General features: G+C 41.3%; 2 long non-coding RNA genes across 2 annotated transcripts in view; one reads left to right on the top strand and one right to left on the bottom strand.

Moving 5' to 3' along the window:
- LOC120541536 overlaps positions 1–4,323 on the top strand; it is an 82,237-nt gene extending 77,914 nt beyond the window's left edge. Inside the window, exon 7 of the long non-coding RNA XR_005636025.1 lies at positions 593–4,323. This is a non-coding gene — a long non-coding RNA (uncharacterized LOC120541536). The remainder of the gene's footprint in view (positions 1–592) is intronic.
- A 1,020-nt stretch (positions 4,324–5,343) lies between these two features.
- Positions 5,344–20,218, bottom strand: LOC120541535. The gene is made up of 3 exons (XR_005636024.1): positions 20,009–20,218; positions 10,936–11,012; positions 5,344–5,493 (listed from the first exon to the last, which is right to left on the bottom strand). It is a non-coding gene; the product is annotated as an uncharacterized LOC120541535 (long non-coding RNA).
- Between the last annotated feature and the right edge of the window lie 1,850 nt (positions 20,219–22,068).

The following is a 22,068-nucleotide window of genomic DNA, read 5'->3' as shown; positions in this document are numbered from 1 at the left end:
GTGTCTTTGTGGATCTGGAGAATGCATATGATAGGGTGATTGTGTTGGTTTGGACATGTGCTGAGGAGAGATGCTGGATATATTGGGAAAAGGATACTAAAGACAGAGCTGCCAGGCAAGAGGAAAAAATGAAGGCCTAAGAGAAGGTTTATGGATGCGGTGAGAGAGGACATGCAGGTGATTGGTATAACAGAATAAGATGCAGAGGACAGGTAGACATGGGAAAACATCTGCTGTGGCAACCCGTAATGGGAGCAGCCAAAAGATGAAGAAGTTTCAGTTTAAACCATGCCCTTATTTTATTTTTAATTTCTTTGTGTTGATTCTACATTACTTTTGTTATTTGGTGTGTATTTATATTATTAATTTTGTAATTACATGCTTTAATGTTAGACGTGATTACTCATGATTAATTACATATATTTATGCAATTAATTAGTTAATTTTTTTAATCGACTATATATTTTTATATATATATATATATTTATTGTCACACACATGCACATGGGAGGCATCTAAAGGGCTCAAATGGTTGTAATTACATGTCAGGGTGTGGCAGTGTGCAATGATCCTTCCTCTCTTTCCTCTGCAGATCAGCTGAAGGAAATCCTGCCTGAGTCTAAGGATGTCACTTCCAGTTCCACCTTCACTGACATTACTTCCAGTTCCAGTTCCACCAGTTCTCCTATAATGGCAATGTTCAATGCTATTACTCTGTTCTGTTTTGGACTCCAGTCTTCACTCAGCCTACTTGTTAACAAGTTTACGGGCTGGCTACCCCAAACTTCATTCTGTTTCTTCTGCTCTTTATTTCTGCAGTTGGCATATTCAACAGGATTTGCTCCGAAGATGAGCCAGGAGCAGGACCTCGACACAATTCTGGTTAATATGGCCTCAAAGCACCTGAACCTGAAACTCCAGGTGTGGGAGAATAATGAATGCAGAATCCGAGGCGTGAGTACAAGCACGTGTCACTGTCCACCAAGGTGTGGGCTCTGTCCCTCCAGATTAACGACAATATTGAATCTTATTTTTTAATATTTGAACGTACAGCCAACAGGAATCACTGGGAGTGTGCGGAATGGGCTGACATAATAGTGCCATTCCTAAAGGGAGAAGTACAGAAGACTTCCTATGACCTCGCGGAGGAGACAGTCGCCAATTATGGTGCTCTGAAGACTGAGGTCCTCAAAGGGTATGGCGTTTCCCCGGACCAGTAGGCAAGATTTGTCATGAATGGCGATTTGACCCAGAGAAGCCAACACACTCACAGGACTTTGATTTGTGAAGCAAGGCAGGACACTTGCTGCAGTCTATAGTAAATGACTTGCGACAAGTTCCTGAGCAAATCTCTTTTGATCTTCTAATAAATGCCCTTCCTGATTACCTTGCCCAGCCGGTCCAGAGGCAGTCTGTTAAAAATACAGAGGCTTCCATCGTTACCACAGAACATCACTGGGCAACTATCTTGGAGGGCAGAATGGTCTAAAAGCCAAACCAGGATAGGATATGTTCTGAATGAAGAGCCTGCCTGCCGCAGAATGGAGACCATGTCGAAGCCAAAGTACAAGCCCACAAACCCCCGTGCTATTTCAAATGCGGGGACGTTTGGTACACCATACCCCCCCACTGCCCTCAACTCAGTGGGCCTATGGAATGTAGCTGGGTGAAGGGAAAAGGGTATTGTTCCCTTGCTAACCCTCTGTCTCTTCCCTGCACATGAGTGGTACTAGTTAATGTGCATAAGGTGACAGCTTTATAGATTCTCCCAGTAGCATTTCCATTTTTGCTTGTTATTTTGTGTTACAGCAACAGTAGTTGGATTGTAAGACCAGTCTGAACTGTATCTACCATGAAATCCAATTGTACAGTTTTCATCAAATACAAGGGCTCACTAAAAACACTCACAGTAGCAGTCCTCCAGAATCCTCCATATCCGGTGATACTGTGGCAAGACTTGTCTGACATTAAAAGTGGTTTTACACAAACCACTCCTAAGAAGGTTTTGGGCCTTGTAACAGATGGGAATATTTCATCACAAGCTGCCTCCATGCTGTGTTCACAGCTGGCCTTGAGGAGTCATGTCGTAAGACAAATCTCAGGATGAAACCATGTTGATTGAGGTCGACTCTGATCCTCTCACTACATTACAATTTCAATTCAGGTAAACTCTGGCCTCCTTAAAAGAGGAGCAATGGAATGATGATTTCATTAAGCTTGTGAAAAATGCAGTCATTCTGGTTAATTTCCAACACATTCAGCATCCTATTCCACAGAGCCCACACTTTGCCCTGAATAACAGTCTTCTCTATTGAGGAGCCAAGTGTGAGGGGGAGATTCGATCATTGTTGTTAGTGCCACAGTCTTACTGGTGGAAAGTCTGTGAACTAGCACTCTCCCATCTTCTATGAGCCCATTTGGGAACTGAAAAGACTCTAGAGCACCTTAAGCTCTGATTCGGGGATTAATGAGGAGGTTTGATGCTTTTGCACTTCCTGTCCGGACTGTCAATTGAGCAAAATTCCTAAAACGGACCAAGCTATGCTAGTCCCATTTCCCCTTATTCATATTCCCTTTGAGTGAATCAGAGTTCACCTAGTAGGACCCCAAGAGTCCTCGGCTAGAGGACATAAATATATTTTCGTCCTTGTTGATTATGCTACCCGATATCCTGAAGCTGTCCCTCTGCATACAGCTGCAGAGAGTCGTCATCCCTAAAGAAGTCCTAACAGACAAAGAGATACCTTTTACCATGAAGACATTCAGGGAAATGGCCAAGTTACTCCAGGTGAAGCATTTAAAAAACCTGGTATACCATCCTCAAAGCAAAGGTGTTATAGAGAAGTTTAACCAGACCCTAAAACAAATTCTATGCAAAGTGGTCAGTGAGGACGGAAGGAACTGGGACCAGTTGCTTCCCCTTGTATTATTTGCCTATTGGGAAGTCCTCTAAGCCTCCATGATTTTCTCACCTTTTGAAATATTATATGGGCAACAACCCTGCGGCATATTGGACATTCTAAAAAAAGCTTTGGAGACCAGCTTGAGGAGATAGGCGAAGGACCTTACAACACATTATCTACTACAACTGACAGCGAAAGTGGGAGCGAAGAAGGAAATGAGGTGAGCAGTGAAAATTCAATGCTCTTAAGTGGCACATCTGATCCGGGAAGTGCCTCATCAACAACACAGCCTGTCCTGTATGAAAGAAAATCAGAAAGTAAGAAAGAAATGAGAGTAATGGGGAATGGTGATGACAAACACAAGGCAAACTTCACATATTGTCGCTCTCTTGTGGTTGAAATACAAAGATGCAGTTCATAAATACTGTAAAAAGATGTACCTATGGTAAAAACGATCTCTCAAATACTCAGCATATCATTGTGTGCTACAACTGCTATACATTAATGTCCACTTTGAAAGGCACTATATGAAAAAGAACAAAAGTAAAAAAGAATGATAAAAAGGTGCTTTAGTGCTGTATAACAGCATCCAGTATAAAAGATACTACAAGATGTAAATAAATATTAACAGTCATTAAGAGGTATAAAATAATGTCCAATATGAAAATGAGATGATCAATAACAAAAGGTAAAGTTGACGTCTTGTCGCCCTCTTCTGGTAGCCGTAGAAAGTTCCAGTACATAAAAATTATTTTTAGAAGATGCGCTTTTGGTCAAAAAAAAAAAAATTTCTTTCTAACTAAGAATAACTGCATGTGATACAAGTGCCATACATTAGTGTCCACACTAACAGGTAATATACTAAAAAAAAAAGAAACTAACGAATAACAGTCATCAAGCGCTATATAATAGTACCCAGTGTGATAGCAGCTATAGGAACAAATGAAATATTGAAGTTTCTTTAGAGAACCATAAAAGTGTCCAATATGAAAGACGCTATATGAAAGAAAGAAAAAAACAAAGAACGACTAGACCTTCATTAAGTAGTATACAATATTGTCATTTATGAAAGGTGTTATATGAAGTAAAAAAGACAGAAACTAAAAGAAACGAGAGTAATGGCAAATGATGATAAATAACAAAATTCAAAATTGCCATCTTGTTGCCCTCTTGTGGTAGATATGCAACATCGCAGTACATAAGTACTATTTTTCGTTGTGTTTGTTTTTTGAAGATACGCCTGTGGTCAAGCCTACTGTACGTCTCGCTCATTGACTTGGCATACCTGTAAGAGATGTCCAGTATTTTATGTACAGGGAATGGTTGTAGAAATGCAATGTATAAAACTGTAATCTTTATTTCTGCTTTAATTGTTATTAACACAGTTCAAGTAGGGACTTCAGCAGTGTATTTAAAAAAACTAAGCAAAAGAAGACATCCCTGTAAAAATAACACTTTTCAAGTTTCACAATGGATAGATTACGTACAGTCTACATCGGGAGATATCAAAAATAAATCTAAAATAAGAGTTTATATGTGCGGAGATCTTATTGCTTCCAAAGGATAGCTCAAAAAATAAGAGTCTGGCCAGCCACATACTTGCTGGTGTCTCCAGCTATAACACCTTTGCCAGTTCAAAGTACTGCAATAAAAGACACAGAGAGAAGAACAGGGACCATCCATCCATCGTCTACACCTGCTTTATCCTGGCCAGAGGAGCTGGTGCCGATTGATAGATAGATGATAGATAGATAGATACTTTATTAATACCAAGGGGAAATTCACATAATCCAGCAGCAGTATACTGATACAAAGAAACAATATTAAATTAAATAGTAATAAAAATGAAAAGAATTAAAATAAAATTAATGTTCGCATTTACTCCCCCGGGTGGAATTGAATTGAATGTAAGAATGGAATTGAAGATTGCAGCAAGCATAGGAAACAGAACCATCACAGGGTAGGATGGGGGACCTAAAAGGAAAAATGAAAAAATCTGTGAAAGTACCCCAGTAGGATGTAGGACCCCGCTTTACAGTACATGATACACTCACCCTCGTCATTAAATAAAAAAGAAATCACCCATCCAAGATCTCATTAAAAAAAAATAAATCAACAATAACAGGTCACAAGGAGTGACAACGCTTTTGTCGGAACCTTGAATGGGTTGGCTAAAAGAAGATGGTCCTTGGGGCCCACATGAAGGGACACCCCCCCTGTCGGCCGGTCCAGACTGCGTCATCTAAAAGGAGATACGAATTCAGCAGACTTTCAGCCGCACAAAGTTTTTAAGCGGGTTTAGCTCGGGTATGCAGGCATAGGGGTTAAGGCTTTGACAGAACGAACCCCCGGCAATAAGCTGGACCTGCAATGGAGCTCGAGTCGAAGGGGGTCCAGAAAAATGATGGTAAGCAGTACACTCTCTTTTATTTGCAGCGTCAACAGACAGATTGGTTCTTAAAAGTGTTGCAGCTCCAGTGTAACGGGGGTCCAAGGAGCAGCTCTGCACCAGACCACCAGCCAGGACGGAAGAAGCGGTGGGCTCAAATCTCACCTCTTAGCCTCATCAAAAGAAAAGCTGCTTTGCGTCCTTTATTGGAAGAAAGAACAGACACCAATTGCTTACTTTTAATATTAATAAAGAAAACTGACTATTTTGCATTTCTAAAGGGAAGCAAATGCTAACAATTACACAAATGTAATAATAATAATAATACATTTTATTTATATAGTGACTTTCCCATGCTCAAAGTGCTTAACAAAATAAACAGCAGGAAATATACTAAGCAAAAAAAGAAACGTCCTCTGACTTTCAACTGTTTTTACTTTCAGTAAACTTAATGTGTAAATATTTGTATGAACAGTAAAAGAGTCAACACCATAAGACATAAACTAAAAATGTTTCACAATGTGTCCCTGAATGAAGGGAGGCTCAAAATCAAAAGTACCAGTCAGTATCTGGTGTGGCCACCAGCTGCTTGAAGTACTGCAGTGCATCTCCTCCTCATGGACTGGACCAGATTTGTCAGTTCTTACTGTGAGATGTTACCCCACTCTTCCACCAAGGCACCTGCAAGTTTCTGGACATTTCTGGGGGGAATGGCCCTAGCCCTCACCCTGTGATCCAACAGGTCCCAGACGTGCACAATGGGATTGAGATCCGGGCTCTTCCACTGCGAGGATGATCAGCTGTCCTTCCTGTCTCCCTGTAGCGCTGTCTTAGGCGTCTCACAGTGCGTACATGGCAATTTATTGCCCTAGCCACATCAGCAGTCCTCATGCCTCTATACAGCATGCCTAATGCACGTTCACGCAGATGAGCAGGGACCCTGGGCATCTTTCTTTGGGTGTTTTTCACAGAAGGTAGACAAGTCTCTTTAGTGTCCTGCGTTTTTAGAACTGTGACATTAAATGCCTACTTTCTGTAAGCGGTTAAGGTCTTAACGACCATTCCACAGGTGCATGTTAATTAATTGATTATGGTTAATTGAACATGCATGGAAAACATTGTTTAAACCCTTTACAATGAAGATCTGTAAAATTATTTGGATTTTTAAAACGTTATTGTTGAAATACACAGTCCTGAAAAAGGGACTCTTTTTTTGCTAAATGTATATATAAAATGGGATACAAAACAACATCCACATAAAACACTAAATAAACATAAATGTAAGAAACACAAAGATGAACAATGGATTAAAAACAGAAGAGCCAGGCTACTGTTCTTTAATCAGCTCATTCATATTGACTTCATCATTAAAGTCGGTGAGCTAAATTATTAATATTTACTAAAATCTTCACACAAGGCGAGGCACAATTGGCTCCTTAGTTGCAGCACAAGCAGTTCAATTCACTTGCTCAGGGTCCCACCGTATTAGTGGGGGGTTGGCGCTCATACAACCACAGAGATGGAATATCAAACTGGGATTCTGTAAGCACAACACCACAACGGGCGTATTATTAGTTATTTGACTGACCCCTTTATCCAAGGCGACGTTTACAGACCCCTTTAAAAAGCAAAACGCTAAGATTTGAAAAATGTTTACCTCGGTCTGCTGTTGCTATTTGGTTTACATGAACAGACAGTAATGAGCGGATTTCGTCCCCACGTCGCCTGCTGAGCAACCTTTGAGTCATCCGGTGTCGCACATCACTTGGGAGATGTTGAGGTTACCAAAGAGTGGGCGAGTAGCTCAGGAGGATAAGCGCTCAAGCCCCCATACCCACCATGTAGGATTTACTTCAAATTATTTCTTAATTTTCAGTTTACATGCAGTGCACTCTAACTTCCACTAATATTAAAGACTTCACAGCAGAGAATTAGCTCCACCCGATAAATGGGGTAATTCAACCCACCCGCTACAATACCGGCAAGTCCAGGGGCCTTATGTATAAAATGTTGCGCAAGAACGTTTCCACGTTCAAATCGCGATGTATAATATATAAACTTGGCATAAAGCCACACATGTTTCCATGGTAACTCATACCTTGTCGTACGCAAGTTCTCCGCTCGGTTTTGCAGACTGGCGGCACCATGCGTCAAAGCAGTGCTACTGTTCCTGTGTGGTTATCCTTTCTTTCTTAGATTCACATTCCTGACGCGGCTTTATAAATACACTGAAACTAACTGCATATTGTTTATTAGTGTAATGCTTCTGATTGTAATTAACTTGTAACAATATAATGGTCCAGGGAATAGCCATAGTATTCTAAATACAATAACTGCTTTAGCGTTGTTACTCTCACTGCACCTTCTTCTTCTTCTTTCAGCTGCTCCCGGTAAAGGGTTGCCACAGTGGATCATCATTTTCCATATTAGTCTCACTGCACCACTCAGAGTATTTATATCACTGTATCTGAGTGGGCAATCACAGCAGCAGATGATTGGAAAGAGAATTATCGATATACAGCATTAAGCACACGCTGCCTCAGCCACGGCAAAACATTTCCTGTACGGACCTCGTGGCAAAAGCCCTTCCTGTACGGACCTCGCGGTTCAGAAACAGTTTCATCCCAAGAACTATAAACGCACTCAATCAATTGCTCCTTGTAGAACTGTTTGTACTCATAAGTACAATTACCCCACTGTAAACTTGCACTACAGTTATAATATTACACAACCTGTGCCACTTTATAAAGTGCGTATTTACATATGATGAAGATATCATTTTTAAGATGAAATGCAGCAAAATATGTTGATTATATTATACAGATAAAACCAACTTCATTTAAATAATCTGTATTGTTAATAATTAAACATGTGAGGACATGGTGCCGCAGCGCTAGCAAGTTCACGTATTGTTCCTGCCTTGCGCTGTATATTTACTGAGGCTGGCGCGACACTGGAAAGATAGACGGATAGAATAATTAAACACGAACTATGAAGATATTTCAATGTTCCTTAAAGGTTTTGAAGAATCGTCGTTGTAAGCTTACAAATGGCTTAACGCCTATTACAGAGCTGATTGTGTGGCGATTGGGTATTTGGGGAAAGAAAAGTAAGGACAGGAATTGGAGGTTAGTATGTTTGAAAGAGACAGTACTGCTACAATAAATTATTTCACCGAACGTCGCGCATGGTGCAGCAGCATCTTGTGAGAGACATGAACAATCACTCAGCCACCGTGTTCCTGTTTAATAACATGCTTTCATTCCAATCATCATGAAAATATCACGTATACATCTCAGTATTTTAATTATTCAGAGAGCTGTAATATCACGAATGTAATGGATTCTGTGTCCTGTCTGAGAAAGAGAAAGCCCAGAAGCACGTAGTGATTCACACACATAGAGCACATAGAAGAACACATAAAATAAAACATTTAACGTGCTACTTTAGTTACGATGGGATTTGAGAAACTAGTAAATTAAATGATTTTAAGATGAAGTTTATGATGTTCTACTTTAATGACAAAATAAACTACGTGATTAAATTGGAAATTTCGAGATTAAAGTTGACATTTCGTGCTTTTTTCCCCCACTGTGTACCTTTTTTTTCTCTGTACCCTAATAAACTTTCATATGACACTCAGACGGTGGGCTACAACTCGCCTTTTCTCTGCGACTTTGATATGTGACTTTTTTATTTCTGGCACTGTGCGATTTTGTGAACGTGAGCTTTCAAGTTTCTTCAACACGCTATGTCACTTGATCAACTTCCTTTTGTTGTTTATATCACGGTTTATTTGAACAAATAGTACGTTTTTCCTTTGCCTCCACTTGGTATTCGCTGAAATTCTTATATTTTCCCCTGTGCTTTTCCCATTGTTTTTTCACAGAACGCTGAGCTTAAGGGCTATTTATATTCAAAGAGGTGTAATTCTGGGAGGAATTGGGGCGGGACAGCAGGCACGTGCACATGCGTTACTTTTCATGCTGACTGGGATTTATGTAGCGGAAGAACGTGGAAGTTGGAGTACGCACAGATTCCTGCATCTGGATTTTTCTGTGCGTAAGCACATTTCGGCTTTTGTGCTTACGTCATGTTATAGTGCGAATACTACGCACAGCGTTATGCATGAGGTCCCAGGTAAAGTAGTAAAGGACTCTTATTTAAGGGGTCCGCTGACCAGTCACTGGTATAAAGCACGACTGACCGTCAGAGTGTTGAGTCGGTTGTGGTAGCTCAACTGGGTAGACCACTGATATAACCTACCCTGCATGAGTTGTGAGAGTTCAAATCCCAACCCGAGTAGGGGGGTATTGATATAGAAAGTAGTCAGTTTTTAGAAGGGGTTGGCATAGTGAATAGAGAACGACCCAAACCAGCCACGTGGTTCAAACAGACCAACCACACTGTTTGAAGGGGCAGACCCGAGCTTAAGAAGGCCTTGAGCTCAAGCCCAGCCTCTACCCCATAGGATTCACCTCACATAACATGTAAACAGCCCATTTATTTGCAGCACCCTACATTCTGTCAATGATATAACAGATTTCTGATTACTTCCAGATGGAGGATTAGCTCACCGAGATAGACGAGCAGATTTAGCTCTCTCGCAAAAAAGCGGAGGTGCAGGGTTCGAGTGCCGTCCTCTCCAGGCATTTATTTAAAGGGTCCGCAGATCTGTCGCTAACATTAAATGCGTCTGGTCGGCGTGCTAGCAAGTCAGACTCTGTAGCTCAACTGGTTAGACCACTCATACAAGGTACAAGGGTGCGAGTCTACCTTCAAATCATAGCAGCAACTACAATAAAAAACAGCCTTTTTATTTGCTGTGGCCACTGACGAGTTAACGGTATAAATGATTTATATACCATTCTTATAAAGATGACCCCGTGGTGGCATAGTGAAACAAACAGGCGACTATTTGCCAGAACCGAGTTTGCCCCGCGATCGAGACGCCCAACCGCTGAGGAGCAGAATGAGGATCAGCATAACTTGAAGCGTCAACGGAGAGATCAGCTGCCGAAAGGGCAACGTGTCCATTTATTTGTAGCGCCCTACATTCTGTCAATGATATAGAAGATTTCTTGTATTGTACAACAGGAGGATTAGCTCACTGAGCTAAACATGCCGATTGAGCATCCCACTAAAAAAGCGGAGGTGTAAGGTTCGAGCACTGTCCTCTCCAGCAGTGATAAAGGGCCAACCCATTTATTTAAGGGGTTTGCATACCTGTCGCTATCATTAAATGCATCTGGTCGACGCACTAACTAGCTCAACCGGTTGGACCACCAATACAAGGTAGAAGGGTGCGGGTTCAAAACTGCTCCCAAATCATAGCGGCAACTAGGAAACAGCCTCTTTATTTGCTGTGGCCACCGAAGATTCAACGGTATAAATGATTTCTATATCTTTCTGCTAAAGGGGAACCCTGTGGTGGCATAGCGAAACAAGCAAACAACCCCATGAGCTAAGACCGAGTCGGCCCCGCGATCGACACCGATAACCGAAGGGGTGCCCCGAGTGGAGGAGGACCTAGAAGACTGAGGAAAAGAAAAACTCTCTTATTTGACATGTGGATGGAGAAATTAGTTGTTAAAAGTGCTGAAACGCCAAAGGGCTCAAAGAGTAGCTCTTTAGGATAAACACCTTCAGATCCACCAGCCAAGATAAAACAGGCAAAGGGTTCGAATCCCCCTCCTACCATCATCTGGAGAAAATATGGCCTGCAAAAGAAGGAAAACAGAAACCAAAACTTACTTTTAATAGTCAATCATAATAAGAAAACTGAGCATTATGCATTCGTAAAGAGAGGTAAATAATAAAAACTACAAAAATATAATAATTATTATAGTACATTTTAATTATATAGCGCATTTCCCATATTCAAAGAGCGTTTACAGGAATTCAGAAAAAGCAACAGGGAACATACAATATTAGATACAAAATTATATCCACATAAAACACTAAAGGTAAATACTGGAAAACAAGCTATTAGCTAAACAAACACGCTTGATGGACTGAGTGTTCTCTCGTTTGTCAAATTTCTTGTTCTTCTCTTCAATATGATTAATTATGATTAATTAATAAAACCGAACATCCAGCTCACTACTTCTCAATCAGCTCCTCCTTGTTTACTTACTCATTACAATATGTTTTTGTAAAACGAATATCAACAGCAGCCCGATTCAAACATTTGTTCAAATCCTTGCGTTTCGCTCTTTTTTGCCTTTTTTATTCCCTTGCCTAAGAGCATGTTGGAGGTGGCGCAGTCGTTTTACTGACAGCCAAAAGAGGCGGAGCAGAAACGCCCATTAGTTCAGTATCCAATACAATTTTAAAAAAAAGAAACGCCTGTTACTCGAATCTCCAATAGGCTTCACAGATGGACGTACAGAAACGCCCCTTTCTGCGCCAACATCCAATTAAACTTTGACATAGAAAAGCCCCCTACTGAACTAACAGGGGAACAACTGATGCCAAAGTCATAGACGGAGTTAGCGCATTAGTGTACCGTACTGTTACGTTTTACGGGCCACTGGCACGCACGCACAAGACACGGACAGTAGCACACTCACAGGCCAGTGTCTCTGCTCTACAGACCAATGCCTCGCCTTGCATCAACAGGTTACTGAGGTCCTTCATGCACTCTGTAGCACGCCGACCTGAGGTCCAGCATAGACCCCCAATGGGGCAGAACACTCATTACAACAGATAGGAGCCATTATGTAGGTACAGTTGCATTGGAACTATTTTTTCTTCTGAACTTGAGCAGCATTACACCACAATATGTGTTTTTGTTTACAATGTTTGAATAATAAACAATGCCGAGTGTTGCGTATTAGTTCTGTATGGCAGGTAATTAAATTGTAATTTTTACCATAAAGCTTTCTTTTTTGCAATTCTTTCTTCCTCTTTAAAAGTATTTTTGAGCACTGAGCATGCAGTACTGTACTGTCACGTTTGACTCTCACAGGACAGTGCCCTTAATTTAAAAATAAAAGCATATACAAAGTTCATATTGCAGTTTGAGGAGTTAATATTCTGGTGTCAAGTCTTTTTAATAGGCCAAACAAAAGTGTTTTTATGTGACCAAACAAAGATGCGAGGTAATAATGGGGACACTCCAATTAAAACCTCATTGGGAGCACAGTTAATTTACAATTCTTGCCATTCCTCATTTGCTACTTCTATAAACTTCAAAAGACATGAAAGACATTGTCATTCCAACTGAAATGAGCCCATATTTTGTGTTGATGTAGCAAATGCTATCTTTTTCACTTCAAAACAAAACAAAAGGTGTCAGGTTTTCAATTCATCAACCTCACAGATAATTGCCTGTGATGTGGCAGACTGCAGAGATTTCATAGCTCTAGCAAAGCCAAGTGGGCAACCTGGTGTCAAGTGCGAGCACTTGCCTCGAGTTCCCCTTGCAGATGTTTATGTTGAGGCCATACAGTATGTGTTGTTGGAAGGGCTCATTTCTAGGCCCAGAAGAATTACGTGTATTCAGTTAAATAATGCAGCATCCAGGGAAGGAGTAGGTACAGTGTACCCTGTTTTCCACGAGAGGTATGGCTATTCAGGGAGATAGGTTTACTTCTCAGTATTTACAGGAAAAAAAGGAAACCTGGAGTTATTTGGTGCGGACGATGGTCACATTTGACATGAAGACAGGGAAGTGGTGGTGTCTTAGTAAATGTTCAAAACAGCTGCATCGCTGCCCTCACATTTATTTGTCAGTGTGGTGGCTTTCCCTGGCCCCTATTCCTAGACTTACCCTACTCTTATCCTTCTTCAAAATATCGATACCACTTCTGTCCAAATGTAAGCCATGACAACGGGACAGGTGCCGTCTTTTCCAGAATGTCTCATAAACCTATACCTGTCTATTCTACTCCAAGGTTTTACCTGGATGGCTGGGCAGCTCAGGAAGACCTTCAGAGAAGTCCACCTTGTCAATTCTACATTTGAATGCAGAACAAATAACCTACCTTCATTCATATCATTTGTTCCAACATGGACAATGACATCTAGGATCCATCCCCACTCTGGCCAAGAGCCTATCCACCCTTTCAGGGCATTCTTCCACCTGTGGACCCAGAAGACAATGCACCGTACTACAGTGTCCGAGTCCGGAGGAAACCTGCATTTCAATACCTCTACAGACTAAGCCCACCACATAGCGGCCTACCACCTCAGTGTTTTCCGAGTCACTGTCCATTTCCACAAGTTGCTGAAAACGGTTTGACATCTGAAATTCTGGGGTCATAATCCAAATTTGTATTAACTCCTTTTTTAATTAAAAAATAAATCTTGATTTAAATTAAGTATTGCCATTACTTAACACCTGTAATATCCTCCTCTCTTGTCTGTCTGTGTCTTTATTTAGAATTTTTTTCCCTTTTTCTTGATTGCCCACCTAGATGACTGTTTTTCGAACATGATGCCCATTTTAGCTTCACCCCCCCAGTGCTGCCCCAATTAAAGAATATGTTCCTCGTTATGAAAGGATGCTTCTGGTCTCAGTATTATACCACTTTTACATAGAATTTCTGTGTTGTACTTTATTTAAAAAGGATTTCTATGGAGAAGGACTGTTTTGTCTTTGTCCTCTGTGACTCTACGCAATAAAGAGTACAAAAGGGGAGCACAGACGTATTCAGAAGGCCTCAAATCCCACTGACTTCCACTGTTTATCAGGGATTGTACAGGGTGGGCCATTTATATGGATACACCTTAATAAAATGGGAATGGTTGGTGATATTAACTTCCTGTTTGTGGCACATTAGTATATGTGAGGGGGAAAACTTTTCAAGATGGGTGGTGACCATGGTGGCCATTTTGAAGTCGGCTATTTTGGATCCAACTTTTGTTTTTTCAATAGGAAGAGGGTCATGTGACACATCAAACTTAGTTTGAATTTCACAAGAAAAACAATGGTGTGCTTGGTTTTAACACAACTTTATTCTTTCATGAGTTATTTACAAGTTTCTCTTTGTTTACAGCCATTGACATGTCGCAGAGGTTAACACGTGAGGAGCGGATAGAAATTGTGTTGATGTCTGGTGAACGCAGTAACCGGGTCATTGCAGCAGATTTCAATGCAAGACACCCTACGAGACCACCCATCTCCCATGCTACAGTTAGCAAACTGCTTGCTAAGTTTCGTGAAACTGGTTCAGTGTTGGATTTGCCAAAATGTGGACGCATGAAAACTGTCACTAATGAAGAAACATCAGTGGCTGTCCTAGCTTCATTCAGCAAGAGCCCACAGCGTAGCACTCGCCGCATGTCACTGGAGAGTGGCATTAGTCGAACATCCCTTTGGCGGATATTAGCTACTCACAAATGGCACCCTTACAAACTCCAGCTACTGCAGCATCTCAACGAGGATGACCCAGATCGGCGCACTGAATTTGCAGAATGGGCAAAACAAAAATTGGAACAGGACCCTCAGTTTACGCAGAAGATTTTGTTCAGTGATGAGGCAAACTTTTATGTGAATGGTGAAGTTAACAAACAAAACCACCGCTATTGGTCTGACACTAACCCACATTGGATAGATCCCTCCAAGACTGTTGGAACAAAAAATTGATGGTATGGTGTGGTATATGGGGTACAAAGATAGTGGGGCCATTCTTCATCAATGGAAACCTCAAGGCCACTGGATATGCGAAATTGCTACATGATGATGTGTTTCCCTCTTTATGCACTGAAGCTGGCACGTTCCCTGAGTTTTTCCAGCAAGATGGTGCACCACCACATTATGGGTGTCAGGTCCGAGCATTCCTAGATGAACAGTTTCCTGGAAAGTGGATTGGTCGTCGTGGGCCAGTTGAATGGCCCCCAAGGTCTCCCAATCTGACCCCCTTAGACTTTTATCTTTGGGGTCATCTGAAGGCAATTGTCTATGCTGTGAAGATACGAGATGTGCAGCACCTGAAACTATGGATACTGGAAGCCTGTGCTAGCATTTCTCCTGCGGTGTTGCTATCAGTGTGTGAAGAGTGGGAGAAGAGGGTTGCATTGACAATCCAACACAATGGGCAGCACATTGAACACATTTTATAAGTGGTCAGAAACTTGTAAATAACTCATGAAAGAATAAAGTTACGTTAAAACCAAGCACACCATTGTTTTTCTTGTGAAATTCCCAATAAGTTTGATGTGTCACATGACCCTCTTCCTATTGAAAAAACAAAAGTTGGATCCAAAATGGCCACCATGGTCACCACCCATCTTGAAAAGTTTCCCCCCTCAAATACTAATGTGCCACAAACAGGAAGTTAATATCACCAACCATTCCCATTTTATTAAGGTGTATCCATATAAATGGCCCACCCTGTACTTTAGCATTTCTCCCCTTTTCTTGCGTTTCTATCCATCCTGAAAAGAGCTGACCAGAAATGATGACTTGACCGGAGACATGTGTGCTGCCTGAAACTACACATCTCACTTTTATTTATCAGGTCGTATGGTTATGGTTTGCCAACATTCACATTATACTTTGCTTCCATATTATTTTTATGAATATATCTTTTTATATAATACGTCACTGTGGCTGTTTGTTTGTCTGCCCAGGATTTTAAATCACTTGCAGCTCGCAAACAGTTTAAACTACTGTAATGGAAGGATTTTTCTCTGTAAAAAGTAAAGGTGAAATAAAGAGAGCAGATGGGCGTTGATCGCTTCAGCGCAGAATCAGCTGCAGAGACTAATGTTTTGGGAGAAACAGCCAGGAATGTTATAGGCCAAGGCTAAGTAAGGAGTTGTTTTTCACTTCGAGAGGCTTTTTTCACATGTAAGCATATTACTGTGTCTTCTGGTATCAGGTGCTAGTCTCAAGGCCGAGTAGAAGAAAAATAGCGCCGTGTCCCACGGAAGGAGGGGGTAGGTTGAAACTGACCACTTCTGCATACACTGCTTCCACGTAAGCCGCTTTTGGGCAAGGACACCTAATTAGTATATAAGGGAAGGTTCCGCCCTCAGTTTCTTTGGAGGCTCAACCGTGGGGAATGCGCGCACCGCCCGGTCCTTGACAGGCACATGAGTTGATCCTCTGACGAGACTGACATGCGGGCTCCCTCAGTCTACTGGTCTAGGATGATGGCTCTGAGTCTTTTGATATTACTGTAAGCATAGGTTTGTTTCTTTAAATATATTACTGTAAGCATATACATATATATATATTTGTTTCTATAATCTATTGTTACTGCATTATACTATTCATATGTATTTACATGTTATAATTGACTAAGTAAATTTTATTGAAGTATCGGACCTCTTCTCTCTGATTTTTGCCTACTTATGTTTTAATCCCTTGAACCATTTTCCCAAATCAAAACAACTATTGACCTGAAATTTGGTACATATACAGTATACTACATGATGTCTACTATCTGCATTCAGGGTGATGATTGACCTCCAAGGTTATTACTCATTTTATTTTATTGTAGAATCAGCTCTTGGCAGTGGCCAGCAGGCATACGGGTGCTGTTCTCATCCCTACCATCGTTCCCATCACTTCCCTTACCACTTCATATCCTAAATCATTCTTGAGGCAGATTGAAGACTTAAGTGCCAACTTAAGTGAAAAATTAAGGAAAACATAGTAATTAATTGGAACACAAACACTGACTTAAATCAGTTTTAATGTGAAAAGATGCCAACAAAAGAATAGAAGAAGTGGGCCACTAGGGTGGAGAAAAGAAGATCTGCTCAGGAAGAAGCAAGAGCATCAACCTCTGAGCAAACGAGTGCTAACCAGAGACAGAGAAAGAAGATGAAAACTAGGAATGCTCAAGTGTGCCGTTACTGGTCTTCTTATATTATATGCTACTGGGCTGTCTGTCGGTCTAGGATTTTAAATCACATGTAGCCTGCAAACCGTTTGAACTATTGACCTGAAATTTGGTACACATATACTACATGACATCTACTATTCACTTTCAGGGTGATGACTGACCTCCAAGGTTATTCCTCTTTTTATTTTTATTTTAATGTAGAATCAATTCTCGGCAGCAGCCAACAGGGTGGCTGTGCTGCGCATGTGTACGGACGCCATTCTCATCCCTACCATCTTCACCATCACTTCTCCTACCTCTTCATATCTTAAATCATTCTTGAGGCAGATTGAAGACTTAAGTGCCAGCTTAAGTGAAAAATTAAAGAAAATGTAACTGAGTAATTGCAAAACAAACACTGACTTAATCGGTTTTAATCCGAAAACATGCCGATGAAAGAGGAGAAGAACCAGGCCGCTAGGGTGGAGAAAAGAAGAGCTGCTCAGGAAGCAGAAAGTGCATCAACCTTTGAGCAAATGAATGCTAAACATACAGAGAAAGAGGAGGAAAACTAGGAATGCTCAAGTCAGGTGTATTCACGACACGTTATCGTGCAGTGTGCTGTTACTGGTTATCAATAATACATTATTAAATGTGTAATTTGACTCCTGCTTGTTCTTTCATTGTGTCAAATTGCCTGAGGTTATAGATGTACAAGTGAAACAAGCAGTCCTAAAGTACAATACCTGATTAAAGTGCTGAAGTGACTGGAATTTGAGGCCCTCTAGTAAAGTCTACACAATAAACATTTTGGAAATGTGTCAAATTATCATTGTGGACCAAAATTCTGTGAATGTTTACCAGACAGCATTGGGGTCTCAATCTTTTCTAACCCATCATCAGCAGTACTTGGAGGACTCAAAGGTGGGCTTACAGCGGAGGGGACAAATGGATCATACCAGCCTATACCACACTGCTAGCATGTACAATTATCTTCCTTAACTGGAAGACTCCCAACCCACCTTGTAGAACTGAGAACTAATGTTGTATATTATTGGCAGTTGGAAAAAAATCTAAGTCTTGCCTGTAGTGTCTGTCCAAAACGTCTTTAAAACATTGCAGCACTTCATTTAAAAAATTGTAGAATAAGCATACATATTGTGTAGGGGAGAGTATAGGGGGGCTTTCATCTCCTTCTCTTGGGTGAGAGTTGAATTTTTGTTCAAGTTTTGTTAGGTATTGTTTCGTCTCTGTCCTCTTTTATAATTAAAAACAATTCTGTTCGTTTTTCTGGATTAATTTTTGAATTAGTTGGTGTACAAATTGTACTTGTTTTATTGCACACTGTTACTTTTTGAAATAAATTCAATTAACAAAAGATATTTAAAAATCTATTATTTGTACAACCCAAATTCATCCTCAATAACAAAACATGTCTCTTTTAATTAGTCCTTAGCTAAATGGTTATTTTCTTGCTGTCCTGAAGTCTCTTACCGATTTCGCCCTTCCACGCCCCCAACATGCTGCAAAATTTGAACCCAATTCCCTTTTCATGACACGAGCTTAAAAAAATAACATCAAAAACGTTTTAGATGTGCATTGGTCTGGGAAAGGAAACAATTCGGGGGGCTTCTGTAACCCTCTTAATTTTTTTTTCTTTTGTCTTGTGTCCAGATTAATTTCAAACGTTACGTATTGTGGTGGAATGCGGTTACGTTCAGAAGAACAAGAAAAAAGGTTACGCGTTAACAACGGCAACTGCACTGGCGTGTAACCCCATGGGTATTGTAATGAGCGTCCTGTGCCATTAGGTGGTCTCCACTGCACCTCAGATCGGAGTGCTGTGGAGGGCGAGAAGGCACCTCGGTGACCTGTAATGCAAGGCGGGGCATTGGCTCGCAGACCCGAGCGTGTGAGCGCGCGAGACACTGGCCGGGAAAACCTAAAAGTACGGCACAATTAATGTTCTAACTGCTGCTTCAAAATCAGGTAAATCACATTTAATATGCCCTGGTATATGACAATAACGGCACTGGATCATGAAATGGGGGCTATAAAATTGTTACTTATGTCAATAGCGGTTGATCATGAACGTACGGCATTATAAACATTGTTTCCCATCCATGAGACCCATTCAAATAAAACAGTCACTTAAACATATTACCATTCTAAGCAGTCCCGTTATTTAAGACTCCTAACGCGGCCAACCAACTTGAACAGGAACAAGTCCAGGGCATATCGAAGGAGGCAGCGCTCACACACCGTGTGATCCGAGTGCAGTCCGCATGTTCTCCCATAACATGGTAGTGTGCTTCACACATCTAAAGACGAGCGGTGAGCTCAATTGAGGAGTCCCAGTTCGTGGTGCCTGGCCTCAAAACGGGAGATGTCGCATGTCGATTGGATTACTACCTTGTAACAATAAATGAACTACAGTTTTTAAGGCAGTAAATGAACTCGGCCTCTGCCCTCGTATGCCAAATTGGGAACTATGGGTAGAAACCCACCTTATGTGTCTCGTACAGCAGAGCAGGGTTACTGGAATCTGGAAATATCACCTCAAAAACACAACTCGAGATCTAACAGCTCGACCTGTCCACTGATACACACCTGTCTTCTGGACAGAGTCATCACGATTACAACTCAGAATTTAAGACTTCGGCTTCGTTACCAAAAAAGCCTTCCTTTCTAACGCAATGGGTAAGCAGATACCTCACTTCAAAACTAAACGACATGCCTGTCATGCACATCACACACGTAACAGGAACAATGTCTGCCAGTCAGAACATTCGACATTTGTCCACTTGTTTCAGTTTTACATTTTTAAGCTCATTAGCAGCTCTTTCGTGCTGACGGCTCATTCGGATGAGCGTCTTCAATTAGCTTCAACAACCACAGTAACACAGGTGATGATACAGAATTCCATCAACAATTACCTGTTTCGCGTTGCTAACGTGACCCGAATTGTTCTTGCTTCTGGCTAAGGTTTAAAATTTAGGAAATAAGCAGGTTCCGGCCGCCTCCCCTCAACTAAACTTTAATAGTTTTGTAAAAACACTAACGTGCTTAAAAAAAACATTAAAAGAGCGTTTCGTCTGACCGGTCAGCGTGAAAGGCGAGGCGAAGGCGGCGTCCCTCCCCCCACAGGTGAGTACGTTTTCCACATACTCTGACTGCACCCATTGGGCGAAGAGGGGGCGAGACTACATCGTACAGTACTAGAACCCGATAGGCTGCTAAGACTATCCAATAGGATTTAGAGGAGGTGGCGAAAGCTGCCTGTCATCTGCCGCTGATGTTGGCAACGGGATTCGAATATGGGAAGCCTTTTCAGAATTGAATCGTCTTTCTTGATATCAAAATTCAAATTTCTGATATTGTATGTCTTTGAAATTTGATAATGACAAGATATCGACGTTTTAAAAATAGATAGCAAGTTTCCTAATTCTGATATCAGCATTTTAAAATCCGGACTGACAAGACAGCACACTTGGCGCAGTGGTTGCGCTGCTGCCTCAAGCTAAGAATTTTGCCAGTTCTTCCCGTGCCTGCATGTGTTTGCTCCGGGTGCTGCGGTTTCCTCCCAATGTTCAAAGACATACAGGTTAGGTGAACTGCCGACTCTACGTTAGCCCCAGTGTGTGTTTGACGTGTGTGTGTTTGTTAGCCATCAAAGCATTGCAATCCATGTCGTATGTCAGTGGTTACTACTCTACTTAACCTACATCTCATCACTGAAAAATTCCTTACCCTTTTCCGTTGTAAAAGTATCCACCCATTCTTTGATTGTCTGCAGCGAATCTGGTCTGGGTCATTGGTGCAGCACTCTAAGCAAAAACACCCAGAATTCCTGCCACCTGTTACAAATCCCCCTGGGGAACACCGACTCATTTCCGCCCAGCCTTGGTCTTCCCCGAGGTCCCCTCCCGGTTGGACATGTCTGAAACATCTCCCAGGCATGCGTTCAGAAGGCATCCTATCAGAAACATCTCGTCTGCGCTGCTCACCCCTTCCCGAAGGCTGAGCCCAGACACCCTGAAACTCATTTTCACCGCTCGTATCTGCGATCTAGTGCTTCGGTCAATACGGACAGTTCATGGGCACAGGTGAAGGCTCAGCACCCACTCATAAATAAACTAAGATGTTTTTGAGTTGTACAAATTTCTCATATTGGGATAATATTTGGAGGTTTTGTTTTCAGAATTGTGATATACTTAGAAATGAAGTTAACATGCTGTCAGTCCTCTATAACCAATTGATATTACATACTAAATGGAACCCCAAGTTAATAAAAAGCAAAACATTATAATGAAATCCCATAATAATACATATATCTTGTTAAACTGTGGGTGTACCTTCCTGAAAATAACTAACAGAACATGGACTCCTCTGTGGTGCTGTACAGAATAAATCAGATCTAATGCCCTCTAGTGGTCACTGTCTGTTCAGACTGGTGTATGACAATAACCTCTCATTGCCAGGTGTGTCACCACCGACCTCTTCACACCTCACGACAGGTCCTTCTCATGTCCCAAACCACCCTGGTGACCCCCTCACCAGCCAGTCAAATCTCTTCAAGAGAAAACCCAGTAAAGCTCTTTCAGAGAAAATCAGCACATGGAAATGCAAACAGCAGCGGCTACGATTGGCCTGAAATTAGTTGTGCCAAGGGTTCAACGCAGCGTTAATGTTTCAAAAGACTGGAAAAAGGATTAAAAATTGTAAGAAAAGTTTTTTAAAATTTAATTAAATTGCCTATGAGACCACAAGAGGGCAGCATTTGCACATATCCAGTGTTGGAGGTTTTTCATTTACATATTGACTTTCCTTTTTCTTAAACTATTTGTATAAATATGTTTAGATTTAGATAGAAATATAGTTGTAGATGCCAGTGCAGATGTGGATGACCACTTTGTGCTGGATGGTCACTGCATGCAGGTTCTGAGTCGATGTCCAGTGTGATGGAGTAGAATGTGGAGACCTGAGCTGAAACCCT

This window comes from Polypterus senegalus, chromosome 12, assembly GCF_016835505.1.
Source record: "Polypterus senegalus isolate Bchr_013 chromosome 12, ASM1683550v1, whole genome shotgun sequence".
Lineage (NCBI taxonomy): Eukaryota > Metazoa > Chordata > Cladistia > Polypteriformes > Polypteridae > Polypterus > Polypterus senegalus.
This window is presented reverse-complemented; position numbering and strand designations above follow the sequence as displayed.